Source organism: Astatotilapia calliptera, chromosome 4, assembly GCF_964374335.1.
Source record: "Astatotilapia calliptera chromosome 4, fAstCal68.1, whole genome shotgun sequence".
Classification (NCBI taxonomy): Eukaryota; Metazoa; Chordata; class Actinopteri; order Cichliformes; family Cichlidae; genus Astatotilapia; species Astatotilapia calliptera.
Window position 1 is genome coordinate 28556543 of NC_137425.1, and position 20885 is coordinate 28577427.

The 20885-nt window shown below is 39.5% G+C and overlaps 2 long non-coding RNA genes across 2 annotated transcripts; one reads left to right on the forward strand and one right to left on the reverse strand.

Annotated features, from left to right (window-relative positions):
* The first annotated feature begins 12129 nt into the window (after positions 1 to 12129).
* On the forward strand, positions 12130 to 13681 carry LOC145428598 (uncharacterized). Its single transcript, XR_013908898.1, has 2 exons — positions 12130 to 12267; positions 13199 to 13681. It is a non-coding gene; the product is annotated as an uncharacterized LOC145428598 (long non-coding RNA).
* A 2016-nt stretch (positions 13682 to 15697) lies between these two features.
* LOC113020075 (uncharacterized) lies at positions 15698 to 19286 on the reverse strand. The gene is made up of 4 exons (XR_003272151.2): positions 17029 to 19286; positions 16669 to 16777; positions 16442 to 16563; positions 15698 to 16299 (listed from the first exon to the last, which is right to left on the reverse strand). It is a non-coding gene; the product is annotated as an uncharacterized LOC113020075 (long non-coding RNA).
* Between the last annotated feature and the right edge of the window lie 1599 nt (positions 19287 to 20885).

A 20885-nucleotide genomic window follows, 5' to 3' on the forward strand; every position in this document is an offset into this window, starting at 1 on the left:
CACTCCCCTATTCTATATGAGTATTGTATATGGGATGCCTTGCTTAAGAAGCGTGGCACAGCCTCCTCCTTCTCCTTCTTCTCTGTCCCTGTAAACTGTTGCATAGTTAAATAGAACGAATTCCGAATTAGATTTAACCCAGGATGCCTGGATATGGATTATCTTGGACTTTTCTTTCATATCTCAAATAAATTGCTTGAATTTCTGGCTCTTAGCATTGAAACTTCTGGCATTCCATTGGAGAATGAGCGTAGTTAATAGTATTACAGTATCTGATACTAGAGATGGACCGATCCGATATTACGTATCGGTATCGGTCCGATACTGACCTAAATGACTGGATCGGATATCGGAGAAAAATAAAAAATGTAATCCGATCCATTAAATATCACGAAAGCACCTCACAAAACTTGCAACACGCCATAACTCACCTCAGAACGTTAGCATGTCGGAGCAGTATGCATCACGTGATAGAGCGGCTGTGGCATGGGGACCTGTGGTCTGGATAGCATTTGGAGCTTCGCTAGCAACCCGGCATTTCATCTCCGACAAAGTTATCCCCGAGAGAAGTAAAGCAAGTGTGTAAGTCCATCTCTGAATGTCTGTAAAGCATTCCTGCATTAAGCTTAACGAGCGACTGCCTCTCGCTCTCCGGCTGCTACTTCAATCGTGAAACTGCTTAAATGATCAGCTGATCGGCTTTTCTGTCGCGAGTCCGTCTTTGTTTTTGGCCCACTTTGCACCAGAAAGAGGAAACCAGCGGGTGAACAACAGCAGCACGTTTAAGCTTGATCAGCTGTTGTTAGAATGTATTTAATATTACTTTCTACACCAGGATCTTTTTCTATGTAGCTGACGGCTGGTAACTGTGCAGGGGCGGATCTAGCAAAGTTTAGCCAGGGGGGCCGATAGGCATTAACTGGGAAAAGGGGGCACAAAGACATACTTTTCTTTCTTATTCTCATTTAAAATGTCTAGCTTTTAATAAATAATTATCTGACACACAAAGTTTTAATTTGATGTAAAATGAATAGAAGTCAATTACTGTATATAGTGACTATTAAGTCTAATATATATACCCTAGTAAGCTATAGTACTTTTTCCTTTGGGAAGGTACCATCTGTGCAGTCTGCAATTTTGTTGAAGAAAGATGTTGAATCTATTTAATATTTCTTGAAAAATAATTGATTTCTGTGCATTTTTTTTCACACTGCATCAAATTAAGGTTGATTACGTCGATTAAGCATCATGAGGTGGCGCGTGAGGGGTGGTTCCCTATTTTTTCTTTATTTATTTTTGTTGTTGCTGGGAGTTGGAACCCTATTAGTTAGGTTGCTTAATATTTACGCTAAGTACTCTTTAAAATACCAGAATAGGGAGGATGGTGTAGGTCTAAGTTTATTAGATTGATCAGTATTGCTGAACTATGAAATATTTTTTTTTGCATACAGGTATAACAGAATAGCTTTAGTGTAGTTGTTGTTTTAAACTTGAGTATGAACTTATACAAAATGCAGCAAGATATTTAAAAAACAGTTTTGTTGATTAAAAAACACTATATCGGATTCATATCGGTATCGGCAGATATCCAAATTTATGATATCGGTATCGGTATCGGACATAAAAAAGTGGTATCGTGCCATCTCTATCTGATACATATTGCTTCTCGGCTTGACTGAATCTTAAGTTTGTCATTTATTTCCTCCCATTTTAAATCTGTCATCCTGAAGTGGTGGTCCGCAGTGTTCACTATTATTTATATTCTTTCAGTTTTATTCAATATGTTGCATTTATCACTAGTTTTATTTAATTTTTTTGTAAATTTAATTCTAATTTTCTGTACTTTTGTCTCTCTTTTCACTGCTTTGCAACCCCACAATGCTATATTGTGGCTTCCTCTGTGGCTGCAGGATTCTGGAGGAACTCCTGCTGCACACTTGCCACTTCTATTGTCCCCTCCACAATGAGCTCACCTGTGATTCCTTTTACATACAGCTGTCTGAATTCTTAAGAGCTAAAACATTTAATGGGCTTTGGTGCAAATTCTCTGTACATATAAGCAGTTTTGTCATATCAAAATTATAGTTCCTGCTCCTCAAAGCATAGCTGCAGTCCCTTTTTTTTATATGTTCTCCCAAGCATTTTCTTCATTTACTTCACTTGTTTCTCACTTGTAGATTTTCCACCAGTTACTCTCTTTTGACATTTTTTAACCTTCTTTACCCCCATTTCAGATTTACTGCCTATTAGTAAATTTCCATAACTCAGAATGTGCATTTTTACGTCTCCCAATTGTCCTCTGATAATTCCAGTTAATTTTGTTGGGTCCATCTTTTCACATACCCCTCTTTCTCAGATCTCACCACCACAGTAAGTTAGCTGTGTACCACTCCTCTTCCTTTGCTTTCTGATTCAACACTCAACACCATTCTTCCTCCTCTTCCTTCCTCTGTCCATACTGTTGCTGTCACTGTCAGTTTTCCTCTGTTTCTTTCTATCACTTGTTGCAGACAACACTGCTTGAGCACCATTGTTGTACAGAGCCTTTCTAGACTGTCACCAGCTGCTCCAGGACTACTAGTCCTGCTTATGAGTCCACAAGAGAAGATGTTGATATTAGTGTTTGATTTTCCCACACTCACCACCAATTTCATTCTCCTCTCCACCAGATACACCAGTAACTGTCTCCTGACATGACATTTTCCTCCCTCTTTTTATTACTCAAATTTGTCTAAATCAGTCTATGTATCTGTGACTGCTTGTAAAAGCTATTTTTTGAGTTCAATCTGTATGTTTCTGTTTTCTTGCTGCAGAATGAGGAAGTCGATGTCTTCCACTTATTGGAAGGTTTCTGATTTGCTTCCTGCTCCAGTCTGTATGTTGAGGTGGTCTCATGTGGTACAGGAGTGTATGAGTATATGTTCAATGAAGCAAGTGTGAGTGTCTGTGTGTATAAGAACATGGTTTTGAAGTAAGTACTTTATGAACCTGCAGTCAGCTGAGACTGAAGAAGTCTCTTTGATGAGCGAAGAAACATTTCTCCCACTGAAAACGCTAATCCAGGTGAACAGAATGCTTTTTTGGCAGTTTATGGTGAGTAATATTACAAAAGAGTTCGTTAAATCTATTTGCCATACCAGCCATGACGATGTTCTATATAAGCTAAAGAGATTACTATGGGGATTGTAAGGTAATATGCCATGGGCTCACATCTTTCAATATAACTCTACTTCAGTAGGTTACTCACAGTATGGACTGCACTCATTTTTAATCTCAGTGTACATTTCGATCTCCACAATACTATTCACACAGTTTTTTGAATTTAGCTTGCACTAGTGCGGTTCTTCACATGCTATTTGTATATGACTTCACTAGATGTCTGTATTTGACTTTTCTGGTGTGAGCTGCAGCAAAGCTGCAAAGATTTTGCCTTGAGGTTTTATGGATCCACACACTGCTACACTGCAGTACCAAAATTGGCAACAGAAAAATAAGAGTTTGGCTTTCTCATAACTCTTCTGTGACAAAAGTAAACACAAGTGCTTGAAACGTTTAGGATGCACACTAAATTTGGGAAAAGGTGTGGGATTGTAGTCTGACCTGACTTTAATTCTAGATTCATGATATTCATCATCTAATCTTCTGAACATAATACAATTTAGGACACAAAACAGTAAAGATCCTCTCCAGATGTGACATGATATTGCTGGAAAAATGTGATGTCATGCACTATCATACACGAGTTAATCTGAAGAGCATTTGCATCAGAATGTGGTGACGTGTTTGCTTATGGAGCTACCTTTGATCAAATGTGATCATCCCCACAGAATAAAAATATTTTGGTTTGATGAGTCTTTTATTTGTTGTTGTTGTGATTCTTAATGTCATATAAATATCATTTATTTCTTAGGAAACACTTCAGTCTTTCCACATCCTTAGACAGATTTTTCCTTTTTTTAAATTGTAAATCTTTTTTTTAAATGTTTTTTGATATCAAATGAATATACACATTTGAAGCTGTGGTGGAAAGGTCAACAAACATACTTTTATTCATCATGGATAATCTCTCTGTGCCACTGGACAGGCAGTGGAGAACTTTCTCTAACTGGGTTAGGGTTGACGTTACACCAAATCTTTCATACCCCGTGAAACAAGTCATTATGATACAGTATAGTTATATCTCCCACATATATTATCTTCTGAGGGCAAGAGACACAACCACTATTTCTGAGCAGTTTTCTCAGAGTGCCACACAACGCCTTGGATTGAACATTGTCTGTATACGTGAAGATTTGTGCTATTTATTTGTGATATGTGTGTTGCTCCCACTTGACCAAGTAAGCATACAACAATACAAAGATCATGACAGAAAAATGTTTGCGCCAAGATTGGCGTCTATTTTATTTAGGAAGGTACTTATCACGATGACGGAATTCTAATGAAAAAACAACATCAAAATGAGAATTATACTAGTTATGAAAACACAGGCAATAGGAATGATGAACAGTCTTTAGCACAGCCCCCCCAAAACCCGTCCAGCGTCACTGGTGTCAAGACACTGGTACAAGGATTGGGAGTGACCAGACCAAGAACGCATGCAGGACTTCAGGAGATTGTAATGGTGAGATTAAACTGCAAAACTTGATAAATAATAATGTCACAACTGCCAAAATCCCCCAAAACATATAAGGAAAGTGCTTCAGTGCTTTGAAATATAAAAGAATAAGTCAAGTCTGCACACTACAGCCAAAACAGTAATTACAGTAAATGTTGTCAGTAAGTTGTATTGGAAACATGGAACTCAGAATTACAGTAATTAGTCACTTTAAACACAAAATAAAATAGAAAACAGAGAATATGCTCTTCCAACATGCTCTATTGAATCTCATTTAGTTGCTTTGTCTGCATTTTGTGCTTACTTACCTCTTGCAACACGCAGCCATTTCCTCCCTTGCAGTGAATCTGTCCAGCACTCATCTGTCTCTGTATGAATGAGTACTTTGTAAGCACCACTACCCCCTCAGCCAGTTCTTGTGCCCATGTCTCAATCTCCAAATTCCAGTCCCTCTGCCTATCTTCTGTGCTGGCTGAGTGCTCATGTCACTTTGTCTCACCCCCAAAAATCACTGTTCATCAGAGCTTGAGCCAATAAAGAGCCAGGCAGCTGGGTGAGGCACTTCCTCTGTGACAGGAAATTAACCACAAACAACCGACCAAAGGGAGGGGGCTAATGAGAAAGTGAGATCAAAAGACGCTGATGTTTTAATGGCTGTAAGTAGAGTTCTAAAGGGGATGAACAGGTCATGGTAAATAATTCTTGTGCTGGCTTCTAAAATAAATCTGAATAAATACATATACTATATCTAGTTTACTCTAGTATATAGTATACAGTGGGGCAAAAAAGTATTTAGTCAGTCACTGATCATGCAAGTTCCCCCACTTAAAACGATGACAGAGGTCAGTAATTTGCACCAGAGGTACACTTCAACTGTGAGAGACAGAATGTGAAAAAAAAAAAAATCCATGAATCCACATGGTAAGATTTGTAAAGAATTTATTCGTAAATCAGGGTGGAAAATAAGTATTTGGCCAAAAACAAAAATACAACTCAATACTTTGTAACATAACCTTTGTTGGCAATAACAGAGGTCAAACGTTTACTATAGGTCTTTACCAGGTTTGCACACACAGTAGCTGGTATTTTGGCCCATTCCTCCATGCAGATCTTCTCGAGAGCAGTGATGTTTTGGGGCTGTCGCCGAGCAACACGGACTTTCAACTCCCGCCACAGATTTTCTATGGGGTTGAGGTCTGGAGACTGGCTAGGCCACTCCAGGACTTTCAAATGCTTCTTACGGAGCCACTCCTTTGTTGCCCGGGCGGTGTGTTTTGGATCATTGTCATGTTGGAAGACCCAGCCTCGTTTCATCTTCAAAGTTCTCACTGATGGAAGGAGGTTTTGGCTCAAAATCTCACGATACATGGCCCCATTCATTCTGTCCTTAACACGGATCAGTCGTCCTGTCCCCTTGGCAGAAAAACAGCCCCATAGCATGATGTTTCCACCCCCATGCTTCACAGTAGGTATGGTGTTCTTGGGATGCAACTCAGTATTCTTCTTCCTCCAAACACAACGAGTTGAGTTTATACCAAAAAGTTCTACTTTGGTTTCATCTGACCACATGACATTCTCCCAATCCTCTGCTGTATCATCCATGTGCTCTCTGGCAAACTTCAGACGGGCCTGGACATGCACTGGCTTCAGCAGCGGAACATGTCTGGCACTGCGGGATTTGATTCCCTGCCGTTGTAGTGTGTTACTGATGGTGACCTTTGTTACTTTGGTCCCAGCTCTCTGCAGGTCATTCACCAGGTCCCCCCGTGTGGTTCTGGGATCTTTGCTCACCGTTTTCATGATCATTTTGACCCCACGGGATGAGATCTTGCGTGGAGCCCCAGATCGAGGGAGATTATCAGTGGTCTTGTATGTTTTCCATTTTCTGATGATTGCTCCCACAGTTGATTTTTTCACACCAAGCTGCTTGCCTATTGTAGATTCACTCTTCCCAGTCTGGTGCAGGTCTACAATACTTTTCCTGGTGTCCTTTGAAAGCTCTTTGGTCTTGGCCATGGCGGCGTTTGGAGTCTGACTGTTTGAGGCTGTGGACAGGTGTCTTTTATACAGATGATGAGTTCAAACAGGTGCCATTCATACAGGTAACGAGTGGGGGACAGAAAAGCTTCTTACAGAAGACGTTACAGGTCTGTGAGAGCCAGAGATTTTCCTTGTTTGAGGTGACCAAATACTTATTTTCCACCCTGATTTACGAATAAATTCTTTACAAATCCTACCATGTGGATTCATGGATTTTTTTTTCACATTCTGTCTCTCACAGTTGAAGTGTACCTCTGGTGCAAATTACTGACCTCTGTCATCATTTTAAGTGGGGGAACTTGCACAATCGGTGGCTGACTAAATACTTTTTTGCCCCACTGTATATAGTATATGTATTTAAAGTTTCACTGATATGTCACTGTAAGTTTCTGTTGGGTCCTAACTATGATGTATATGCATTGCTGTGCAAACATACAATTTCTTAGGAAAAGGCACACGCCTGTTTATTCATTCAATTATCTAATCAGCCTATCACGAGGACCAACATGTAGAAAATCCTTTAGATATAGGAAAGCCAGAGCACACCAATTTTGATGGTGACTTCGTTGTTGTTAGCAGATGGAATCATTTGTGATGAGCAAAAAACATCAAAGAATACACCATCGGGCTCTGATGTCAGCTAAGAGCAAAGATTACTATCTGTAACATGCACCAGCTCACAAAGAAAAGCTGTGTCTAACTGGATTAACGATTCACTGAGGTCAACGAACGGCTGTCATCGGTCATTTATTGAAATTATTCAAGGTACCCATTACTATCAGAACACTTTATTGATCCCAAAAGAAATTATTATCACTACAAGTATCATTATCATTAAGCACTGCCCAAAATGAAGTGTAACACCTAATTACAAGAACTGCTGGAAGCAAACAACAAGGATACAGTCAGTACTGTAAGGTTTTTAAGGTGCAGTGTAAAACACCATTATGTGGCTAAATGGTTTGACTTTTATTAACATAAATGAATTTACTCAAACCTCATTGTTCAAATACAATTTTAACATCAGCAAAGGTTAAAGTCGGTTTTCTTGTATGTGTAGCTGGAGTTAATATGGGAATTGTTGGTGAACTAGAGGGCAGGGTGCTGAAAGGATGATGATGATGATGATGATGATGATGATGGGCTCATGTTCAAAGACAGTAGATACAGAAAAGTGGCTTTGATATCTTCTGGGTGGGGTGTTTACAAAGGGGATCTAATCCCACTCGTGATCTGCTGTAGCATTCGTCATCACATCATTAACTTTAAACTGCATCACTGCATTAACCAAACAACCTGGATATGTCTGACCTTATATGGTCTGGTGGCTTTTCTGGTATGAACTTCAGTGTGGAGTGGGCCTCAGAGTTATCTTTGCAAGAAGATGGGCCTCTTCCTCGATTATGCTTATCATGATTCATTTTCTGTTTGTTTATTCTTTTTTGTGTGTTAATGTTACATTATCTCAAAAGTATACTTTCATTTTTGTTTATAGATTAGTTTCCACACAGAAACTGAACAACGGAGGCAGTCAATGGAAAAGAAATCTGTGCTTTCCGGAAAGTGCCTGATTGCACCATAGTGATAAAATTCATTTAAACATGTTTTTCTCTTCTTAAAATAGCAGCCAGTGATTCTTTTTCTCAGACCAGCAACATTGGAGCTTTATTTGAAATGGGTGTAGGGATTGTTAACAGGAAATCCACCATCACATGGGCAGGAAATGCTGTTCAGACAGAAATAAACAAGACATATAAGGGAAACAGAGGCACTGCTGACATTACAGCTACTGCACATCATTTTCTCACCAGGAGAGAGGAACACCATCACTAACGTCGCTTACTGATATCCTCAATAAACAAAAATTGTGCCTGTATTTTAAATCACATACTTTTTTCCTCAGAATACTCTGTTGCAGCCTTTACAAACTCTTTACTGCAGTAGCCGCAAAACTGAGAAACACTACTTCATAATACCAGCAGGCTTTAGACTTTTACTACGCTGGTTTATGTGTGGCTGGATTACATACTGAAAAATTCAAGGTACAGCTGTTCGTATTGCCAAGAAAAATATTCTCATATAGTGAAGGAGAAGTAAATCGTTACATATTTCACACTGTTTTCATAATTCTATAATTATACCTGATTTTTATTGAATGTCCTCGAGCTACCTATTCCCTGTCGCCATTGCTTTAACTGACCCAGGGTCAGTGTAAAATACAATCCTAGCTGTGTGAACAAAGCCTGGCTCCTTTAATCCTGCATGAAAAACCTCAGGATGCAGGCTATTATTACTCTTTCCTGCTGGCACACCTGTCACACCTGAGAGTCAGCTAGAAGCAGACTGCCAGACTCTGTAATACTGCAAATGATCAGTGACTCAGGTTAACACTAAACTTTAAACGGCACCTCTGTGTCTCTGTGTGCTGAACATTTAGGAATGAGTCAGGCTGCATTGACTGTGGGACTTTAATGTGTTGAAAGCAGGTTGAAGACGGCTCAGAAACATTTGAAGATTAAAATTTAGCATTATGGCTGCTGGTGGTTTGTAAAGCCTCTACTCAGCTGTATTTTTGTTACTAATTTATGTTTGTTGTTGTTTAACACAGATTTCAGAAGAGCAAATATGCTTAATAGTTTAACTAGATTTCATTTGTCAGTGTGGGACTGCTGAGTCACCTGAAGAACTCATTTCATTCATTCTCCACATGATGTTCATTTACAGAAATGTTTCACAGGAACTGATTCCTCCCAAAGGTTGAACTAGTGTGTTTCCATAGATTACCTCTGTATGAATGTACTTCTTAAATGAAGGCAAGTGTTTGTCCTTTTTTGTTCCTCAGGTACAGTACGTGATATCAAGGGCAGGCGGTCAACACTGGGGGTAGACAAGAAGCAGATGTACTTCCAAGAGGGAGCTCCAGTGAGGTCAGAGGTCAGAATCTGAAACAGCTCAGGTTTATATTTTAGGGGTTATAAAAAATCAAAATGTATTTATAAAGAAACCTTTAAATAATAGTCATAATTATGATTATTATAAGAAATATCAAACATTTAAGTGGATTTTCTGTTACACATATTGTGTTAGCCCTGCGATAAACTGGCAGCCTGTCTTTGTCCTGTATCAGCTGGGATAGGCTTCATCCTCCCGCAACCCTGAATTGGATACATTGTATTCCAATTATGTAATCTGATCATTTACAAACTCAAGGTATCTAATCAAAATGTAAGTAATAATTATAAAATGGGAAAGCAGAAATAAGTATGACATAAATGTAAATGTGTGAGCTGACATAGAGGACAGCTACATGTAGTCTGAAAAACCTTTGTTGTCAAGTTTGCAGGTCTAGCAGCACGAGACATTCTTACATAGAAGAGTCTGTTAAAGTCTCTAACTCAGTGAAGCATTATTGGTCCTGTCTGTTTGGATAAATATAGTAAGTTGATGTTTGTCCATTTATTGACACATTTTCTTAAGTGCTTATCCAGTTCAGGATCACAGTGGAGCTGCAGCTGGATATGTTCACTAAATAAACCTTACAAAAGTTAACAATAAACCTGCATCCATGTACGTTGTTGTCCACAGGATGAGAAAATCAAACTGGAACACTGTGGAACATGTTAATAAATGTTTGTGTGTTTATGCCTGTGTCTTTCACAGGAGGCGCTGGAAGGTTTCCCTAATAGTTCCTGGTGAATCAAAGCAGAACCATAAAGGTTGCTGGACTGCATGATGGCCTTACCCCTGAGCCGTCATCCTGTTAAAGGAGGAACCACTTAGCTGTTTTCAAAGTAGCTGATTAGATTTCATCTCAAGTAAGCGATTAACTGTTTGTTCGTTTGTTCTGCCACTTAAAGAGCATTTAAGGATGTCTTTTGAGTGTCCAGTTGAATTAATTCTACTGGCTCTCATGGTCATTTGTTATTATAGACATATTTTTCATATTCATCCAGCTATTTAGTAAATTCTGTCTATTTAGTAATATCCGTCAGCTATAAAATGTAAAATGTAATATAAATATCCCTGCTGCTGCGGAGTCGGGGCGGTCTGCCTCCCCCCACCGCAGGGAAAAGGGTAACACCACCTGGGTCTGGGCGCAGTTCCCCCCTCCAGGGGCAAGGGTACCTAGACCCGGTGTGTAGAGTACGCTTGGGGAGTGTGATCGTGTGTACAGCGTCTCTTTATGTCTGTCTCCACGTTGGTTGAGTGTGGAGTGAGTGCATATGAGAGCATGAGGGTGGGAATGGATGTTTGTATATGTGTGTGCCTGTATTTCTGTGTCTATATGTCAGGTTGGGTGTCAGGCGCCACCTCTCTGGGGACATCTTAGGCCCTCCAAGGTTTGGAGACCTATCTCCCCCTACCACCACTTCCCCTGCCAGTGGCGGACTCCCTCAGACATCGGTGCGTTGGTGGTTCTTTGTGTCCGGGGATGGGCGTCCAGGTACACACCGGCTCACTCCTTGGCGGCCGCTTATCGGGGCCTGGAGCCTGGGGCTTGCTCGGGCCACTTCGGAGGTGGGGTGCCCCCGGCCTCTCGGCCTGGGGCTCGGTCACTCAGGCACGGCTGGCTGCCGGCGGAGCTCAAGGGCGCGTCACTGCAACTCCCCCTGGCTTCTGCTCCGCGGCTGCTGAGTGAGCCCTCATCTGGGACTCTCCTCAGCTCTTACTGGGACAGTGGCGTGGCTGCCCCTCTGTTGGTCTTCCTTGGTCTCTTGTGTTCTGGGGGCCTCTGGATGTCTGGAGTTTTGATCTCCTCCATACCTGCTTCATGCTCTGGAGGACGGGGCTGTGGCCCCCCCACACCCTCTAGCAGATCATTACATGAAGGAACCTTTTAAAAAAAACAAAAAAAAAAAAAACAAGCGCGTCCATGCTCACAGGCGTACACACGGGTGATCACACCCACAAACTACACCCTTTTTGGCTCCTACCTCAAAGCACACTGTGTTCTGTTGATCTTATGTGCTGCACAATAATGTTTAATATTTAGTATTTACTGTCATATTCCCATATATCATTGTGATGTTGTTTATTCTATTACTCTTGTTCTCTTCTGCTTGTTTTCTTTTTTCTTTCTCAGCAGGTGACCCAGGTGATTGATATATGCATTTTTTTTTCTTCTTTTTTTTTTTCTGCTCATTCTGTTGGTTTTTGTCTTTTGCCCTTCTCCCCCGTCCCTCTTCTCAGCTGTTTCTCTTTCCCTCTTTCTTTCTACCCTTCTTTCCCCCAGTCAAGTGTGTCCTGTATTCAGTAAGTGAAAATAAAATGAACAATAAAAGGTAAAAAAAAAAAAAAAAAAAAGCTATAAAATGTAATATAAATATAAAAATATCTAAATATCTCCTGCACTTTATATTTTAATGATGTAAGTCTGTTATCGTGTTACATTAGCATTCCTCACATATCAATGAGATGCTGTACAGTACAATCCTACTGACACAGCAGAGGGATAACGACAGCTATTCAACATCGTTACACGACACGTTCGAGCTGCATGACACAGACAAAGTGACTAAATCATCTTTTTTGTGGTTTATTGTCTTCAAACCAGCAGACAAAGCTGATTGCAGAAGATGTCAGAGAAGAACTTCAGGCCGTGTACTGAAAAGGTATTTTTTTCTTGTTATCAAAAGACATTTGGAGTGGCAGCTTCTACAACTGGTTGCACTAAAGTAAAGCTTACAGACTAAGAAATCACAGTGTTGATGTTCAGCACAAAGAGAAAAGCTCACTTGTTTGAATTTATTTACAATCATAGTTTTATAAATTCTGACTGTAAACATCTTTTACAGCTTTGATATTGTTTGACACTCGATATCAGGTGATAGGGTTTAATTTAAAGGTTTCTGTGTCCCAATGAGCCATTTACACTGATCAGTGCCACTTTAACTGTAACACATTCATTATTTAGATTCAACAAAGAAATAACTGAATGTAAAAATGGCAGCCCTCAGGCAGGTTTATAGAGATATATGCATGCATTATGAAATTTATGTATCCCAGATAATTGTTATTCATCTAGTCATGGCATACCCACCTCTTCCTCCCAAGTTAACTGCAACCCAAAAGAACTAGTGGGGCTATTTACACACTCACAACCAGTGTGGGGTAAAAAGAGCCACCAAAAAGCTGTCAGCCACAGATGTGCTATAAGAGTTAGAAACTCTACTTATGGAGAAACTTTCTAAGTCTAACAGGGGACAGGTACTCCTGCCCAAATAACATGATATAACCCCACATACAGCCCAGCCATAAAGTGAACCAAGTCATTTAGTTAAAGACAGCATGGGACCAAATGCATGTAACCAGCCTGCACCAACCTGGCATTTCTTCCTCCTGAATTAAATGAATGAATGGATGAAAGTTAAATGACTACAAACCTAAAGCCACTAGTTCCCACACTGGAGCTCCCTGATACTGTGTGTTAACCGTATTTAGCTTGTATCAACAGTTGTAACAGGCTAAGGCACTTGAGACACTGCATTGAATTTGTTCCTGTCTTAATGGTTTCAGCTCAGATGTTCTGCTTTTTCATTTCAGTAGATCAAAGCAGCTCGTGCTCCTTCTGCTTCCAATTTAGAAGAAGAAGAAGAAGAAGAAGAAGAAGAAGAAGAATGCTTTCAGCGAAGTGGCGTTCATGGTCTCAGTGAACAGTCATGGTCACACACTGCATGTGGTTTTAAAAGCAACATGTCTGTTCAGTACAACGATCGAGATGTGTAATATTAGTGCAGCTACGGTTTGTTTTTGAACATCAGTTCTGTTTTCTACTTTGATCACTTAGACCAAAAAAGTGTTGTTTTCAGATTCCTGTTCCTTTTTTTAATTACAATTAGTTTCACATAAATGTTAGTGTTTCCTTTTATGATCTTTTAATGCTTACACTACACTGTACATGTCTACATTAGAGACATTTCTGTTTCCTGTTTCTGTTGACTCAGAGTTGTGAAATGTTCTTTTATTTGATACACAATATGAAGTTCATAATTTTCTTACAAATAAAACTCTAATGACAAACATGAACAGCTGTGCTTATTTCTGAGACATGAGTTTTTGAATGTGTTCATATTTAGACAGTGTGCATCTGTATGCTGAAACTGTAATGGTGAACCTGAGGTGATGGTCAACAGAAGGCAAATATATATCAATATAAAACAATATTGAAGTAATGTCTTTACCCTCTGCAGAGTGTGGATGCTGTGCACACAATCACCTTATTCACTGTAGTAAACATGCACCGCTAGCTCACGTGACTGACTGTCTCCATGGTTACATCGTATATTATTAGCTGTGTAAACAGCTTCCAAAGATACCGCCATAGCTCTCTGCAGCTGTAACACTTTCACACTTTGCAAATCATTTCATGTTTTTGATAGTTATGAAGACAGAATATGTTTTTAAGGTCATGCTAGGCGGTTGCTATGGTGGTTGCTGTGGACTTGGGTGGACCGCGTCCGATTCCTGTTATTAGCTGTCTGCCGCAGGAAGGCTGCGTTCCACTTACAAGTAGTGACAGTCTGCCGCAACTCGAACTCAAACCCCTCTTTGTTCTTTAATTATAGGCCTTTTATAGCCGTTCATGACACGCACACACACACATAAAGCATTTTGCCTCACCATGAGAATGGAACTTTACCTAAGCTAACCTTTAAAATATCTGATATAGGATAGAAAAATGAAGCAACCAGAGATTTAATGATGAAGACTCTGTAGTTCACGTTTTACAGTCCTGAATGACTCTTTGCATATGATTTATTGAAGAGGACTTTAGAATGCACTTTACATTTAGACTGTTGCTGTTTCATTTTTTACATTGTTGCGGTGTTATGTCATGAATAAGGTTCACCTGCTGGGGGTTTGATGGATCAGCTGGACAACAGTCAAAGACAGACTTCATTCATCATATGCAAGAATCCTAGTTGGATTTTTGTTGTCACTCATGTTTTTGCACCAAATATTGAAAACAATTCTGACAGACTGGATACCTGGTCAGGGTGTACATTACCTTGTACTCAAGTATTCCAGGACAGAGCCCTGCCCCACCATGAGCCTGGGTGGATACGTGGTTATTAGTATAAAAGGACCAATACTGAATTTGAATATTTCATGAAAATTGAATTAAAATACAAATTAGTAATAAGGGTTTCTCTGCGCCCTTATCTACTCCATACTCAGCTGCGGGCAGAGAGGGTGACAGGAGAGGATGGCACTGAAGAGAAGATGCTCGGTTTCTGGAGTCTCCTGGTCCTGTCAGTATTAGTAGGATGCATCTGCTGTGTCTTCTCGTGGATGCTCACCTACCTTGACTCATTCCAGCCTGGTATGGATTTCCCAACACTGTGGACAGTGGCCCACGTCAGAGACGTTTAATATTGAATACATATGTCTGAATTGCTAACCCTAACCCTAGCTCAACAGACCACAATGCCCTGGACTGTCAGTATTATTACATGCTGTGAACATAAGTACCTTTGATCACAGTTTATGTTGTAAAAGAGAAGGAATATTGAAAAAAAGATCAACATTGTGATATTATTTCTTCCAAACTGACCAGAAACATGCTTGTCAGACTCTCACAGCAAAGGATCAGACTCACTGTGCATGACGGCTCAGGCCAATGATGTCTGTTAGATTGTCAGTTGTTTAGTGCTTCTGTACAGTTAGGGTCACCTTCTCTATTTCAGAATAATTAATATGTGGAAAACACTAAAAGTTGATTGTCTTCCAATATTCTAGCATAATTAAAAAACTTTGACTTTGTAAGTACATATTATTAGTCCTAATGCCAGTATGAGTCTTCATAACTCCTGCTTTGAAATACTGAACTTTAAAGTTTACCTGATGAAAGAGTTTACAGTGGCACTGTCAGGATCATTCTGACTATAAGATCACTGTATTAATCTGAATCCTTCTGAAATGTGCTGTGAATGAATGCTGATGCAACTCACTGTGGGAAAGCTGTTAATAAAATGAATCTGTGACACATGCAACACATTCACAGAGGAAGAGGACACAAAGGGAGGACACGCAGAGGCTGTGTTGAAGTCAGAAATCCAAATCTTTATTAAAAAACAGGCGGTGGTTACAAACAGGAAGACAAGCAGTCCATCAAACAGTCTACAGGGTCAAACATTCAGAGAATTCAAACAGCAGTAAAAAATAACCGGACACTGAAAAACTTAAAGCAATGTGTGACGCAATAGAAAGAAGCAGCGCAGTATATTCACTGAATTATCATCAATTACAAAAGAGAAAAACGCCGATTTCTAAGGATTATTTTCTTAAATGCAGTTAGAGTGTGGCTGGTAAAGATGGAAACATACAGAATGTAAACTGTGTGAGTTTGTGAACTTTGTCAGTAACAAATGAGGTAAAAAAAAAAAACAACCAAAACAGACAAAACACAGAAAGAGGCTCTCACTATTCATTCATAATTAGAAAGAAACATTCTGGTCGTGGATTTTTACAGTCTTAGTTCCGCTTGCTGTCATCATTATAATCATCATGATCAATGGCGAGGTCCTGAGGTGGGTGGGGCTGTCTCTGGTGATGTCACCATGAAGGAACAGCATTTGGCACGTGTTGGTGAAACATCCCAGTACACTGGTGTAGTTTCCTCTCCAGCTGTTTGACATGTGACACTTGAACATTAAGGGGAAGAAGAAGAAACAGTGTTAGGTCAGGTGACCACATGGTTTCTAAAGTAACTGACAGGAAGTAACCAGGCCGTCAGAAATGGATGGCATGTGTTTAGAGTTACTGGAGTTGGGTAACTCTACTTACCAAAAGCAGAAGCACACAGATGAAGGATCAGATGCTGAATGTTGCAGGAACATGCTTATGTGCGGTGGTCATTCAGTGCTGCTCCGGCAGGTTACACAGTCCAAGACTGATATGCTGCCCATCTGAGAGTTTGAAAACACACATGCAAAGATTTATTTTGTGTTACAGTCAAAGTTGGATGTTCATTTTTGTCCTTTAAAAATGTTTGTGTATTTGAAAGCACTAACATTTAAGGATGACTTGGATCGTCTCCTTTAAAGGGGAGACAAGTGTATCCACTGATCTACGTCACTTTACCTGGATGATGACTCCTCTCCCCCTCACTCAGAAACACTCCTAATATAACCAAGCAAATAAATAATATTGAAGATTTACTTACATCATTACAAAAACATCAAAAACATCTCCCTTTGATTCTATTTCTCCATTCCTGCTGAACATCAGGCAACAAATATCTCAATAAATCACAGTAAAATGTAAAGCACATGTTTTCTCTGCTTTGTCTAACCTCTGCAGAGCCTCTGTCATGAAAAACATATCTGTAAGCATAAAACAAATATACATTCATAACACGTCACTGGACAAACCTCGGTCAGTTGATTTCCTCTGTGCAGTGCAGACGAACATCAGTCAGCAAGTGACTCTGCTGGTTCTTCTGAGGAAACACCACCGTCTCTCCACACCGTCACCATCTGTGAGCACAAACTGCTGCTCTGCCAGCATGTAGGAAATCACATATCACACACACAGGGGTGAAGAAACATCAGAGCTCAACTTTGGATACTTTAGATCTAAACAGATCAAAGTAGCTCTTAGTTTCAACAATCAGTGAACAGACAAACAATGATACCATACTGATTCTGTATGAATACAATATGGTATTTTCAATACAGGTGTCAAATTAATTTATTAAAACTAATACAGATATATGTATATTTTTTTTTGATAAATTCATTTGCTAAATTATAAGAATATATTTTTTTTCATTTAACAATTGCAACTGAAAGAAATTAAATATTGAACAAAAATATATTGTCACATTCTGAGCATGCTCAGCACGCTGACAGACTTGAAGTTGCTACAGATTTTAAGAAGTGATAATTATAGGGAAGAAACTTCTCTTTTTCATCCGTTTAATCAAACATTTGATGCCTTAGATGTCTCAGTCCTATAGCATTCTGCAACTACAACTAAGCTGAAGCTTGGATTTGGCTGCAGGTGCCCCTGTACATCCTTCTCAGCAGCACACATGTGGGTACCATTTAATCCCACTTCTTCCTGAGCTTTGCTTCATCACAAGACCAAAGGTGGCATCCTGTGTCACAGTCTTATCATCATCCAGAAGAAACATTTGAAGAAACATGGAGAAGAAACATTTACGCGCCTCCTGGTTTTGTTTTCTGATTCTGCAAAAAGACTGAGGACAACAAAGCCCAGAGAACACGAGATACACAACATCCAACATTCAGACTCAACAGCCTCCATAAATGAAGAGCACCAGGTTGGTTCAGTTATAGTAGATATGAGCATACTTCACATTACTGGGTATGAATAATAATCAAGAGACAAACTTTAAAGATGCAGAGCATGATGTCCCATCATCAGACTGTAAACAAACATCCACCAGGCTTCTTTGCTGGCAAAATTGATGATTCTCCTATCAGGGATCAGTAGCGTGTATTAACCTGTGGTACAAGCAGCAGTCACTGAAATATTACTGTTTCAGATAAGAAATCTAGGACATGGGTGGGAGGGATCTCTGCAAACTGACTTAGGTCTGCAAGTGTGAAGCTCAACAAAAATCTGATTCTCCAGACACAGACAAACAAAAACTCCAGCTGGGAGATAGAAAATGCTGTCTGGGTCCTGCTGGATGTTGCTGGTCAGAGTCCACACATTAGCAGAGTGCTTCTTGGTCCCACTGACCCATGTGGACAGCGACTGTGGAGAACTGTTCTGGAAAACAGAGAAGAGAATTAAAATAACAAAAAGTAGCAGCAGTTCAGATCTGATTTAATTTAATTTCCTTCACACAGCACATTTGTCCAGGCTGACAGGTAAACATAGAATAACATGACAGGTAACATGACTCATAGTAGAGATTCAGTAAGAAAGATTGCAGGCTCTAATATTATTACCACACAATCCAAGGACACACCAACAGCTCAGATTTGTAGAACTATTTAAACAAATGTCTTCTGAATATTCAATTCAGGTTCACAGTGGGAGGGTGGGAGGTGTCGTGGAATTTTTTTAAATAAAGTCTGCAACACAGAAAGAGCTGTGATCAAGCTATTTATTACTGCGCCAACACACATCAAACATCACAGTTCAGTCATGTCAGCGCTGCCACAGAAGTGGTGCTCCTACTCCTTTATGCATTCCAAGGAAGAGGGAGGAAGTTACAAACGGATCCTACCACACTTCAACGGATCAATGGTTATGCTGTTTTGTGGCCTTATCAGCACCTGTAAAGGGAGTTGTTTTCTCAAACTCCTGACGCTGAAGTAAGTTCATCTAGTTTTAGAAACTTTCACTGAACAGTAACAGTGTCACAACTAAGCATATGCATAAGCACTTAAATACTTTAAATGAGAATAACAGAAAATTTCTATTACAGGAGCTAGAGCCTGTCCCAGTAGTCATAGGTAGAGCACACCTGGACAGGTCACCAGTCTGTCAGAGGACTAATACAGAGACAGACACCAGAGTAACAAATCTATTTAAAATTAATGTAAGTTTGCTGCAGCTGTATGTATGAACATGTGTTTCTGTGCTCACAGTCCACCTCTCAGGAACCTGCAGTTCACTTTAAGTCTACTTTAAACAGACCTCACAAAAGGCTGATGTGGCTGGATCAGTAGTCTGATTTGAGTACGATACCTTTGGCCAGGGATTAATCTGGTGCATCGCTTCACTGCAGTCTTACGTATTTTCCCCACACCTGAATAAAAAAATATTGATATATACAAATAACAGCTTCAGCTGATGCAGCCTGACTCAATCCTAGATGTTCAGCACACAGAGACACAGAGGTGCCGTTTAAAGTTTAGTGTTAACTTGAGTCACTGATCATTTGCAGTATTACAGAGTCTGGCAGTCTTTGCATGATGTCCACGTCACTGTACGTTTCTAGCTGACTCTCAGGTGTGACAGGTGTGCCAGCAGGAAAGAGTAATAATAGCCTGCATCCTGAGGTTTGTCATGCAGGACTAAAGAAGCCAGGCTTTGTTCACACAGCTAGGATTGTATTTTACACGGACCCTGGGTCAGTATAAGTATCATACAGTTTAAACGAAGCACTGAAACTTGCACATATTTATTATAGATGCACTGAAGCTAATCGAGATATTTGCTGTCAATCTGTGGCTGCGATTAAACACTTTACTGGAAACTTTATTAACTAGTAACTTCATCAGTCATGACAGAAGCTAATATTTCTGTGCTAACACCGTTTAAACATTAACAGCTTTACTCCAATATAAGCTAACGTTTACACCGTAACTTTAAGCTAGCACCATAAAGACGGCAAAACACGTAATAATATCTACAAATGCATCTTAAAGCTGTTATATTAGCACTCTGTGTATTACTAACATAACCACATTAATATTATTGACACTCGCTGACTTTTAATAGGCTCTAGAATTCGCAATTTACAGTTTACAGGTGAAGATTTTTCCAAAATGAAAAGCAATCTGAAGGAAACGAAAAAAGGCCAAAATATTTTTTACATTTTGAAGATTCACTTGCACTAAATACACTGACTGAAGGTGGTGTTAGGAAGCTGCTGCCTTGTCCACAGAATCGTTTAAACGGTCTTACCTGTACACTAGGGGTGCAACGATACACAAAATTCACGGTTCGGTTCGGTTCGGTTCGATACTTTGGTGTCACAGTTCGATAATTTTTCGATACAAAAAAATGTTCATGCCTTTTTAATTTGTCATTTATTAAAATTATAAATATATATTTTAACTCAAAAGTACAGTTTTTAAATTTAATGTTGCTGAAACAAAAGTAATTAAAAAAAATAAATATATCTCAGGGCTCGCAAAATTTCAAAATCCCTGGTAGCCCTTCAGGCAGGGACTCTTCAGTTTTTGGTAGCCCAAAATAAATGTAAGTAGCCCGAATAAAAAAGAGAGCAATTTTTTGATTGATGTTTTGTTTCCTGTTTTGTTTCCTTTACAATATTATACATTAAAGTATAATATTGTAAAGGAAACAAAACATTAATCAAAAAATTGTTGAAAAACAAATTACAACATTGTATAAAAATTACAATCATCAACTCAAATACTTGGTTTTAATTGAACAGAAATTTCTATGAACTTGTAAGAACTGTGTAGGACATGAATCAGTCTGTGTCAGATCCTGAATCTGAAATTTCCACTGAAGTCATGGGTAAGAGACAAGTGGAACCAAGATCGAGGGCATTTGC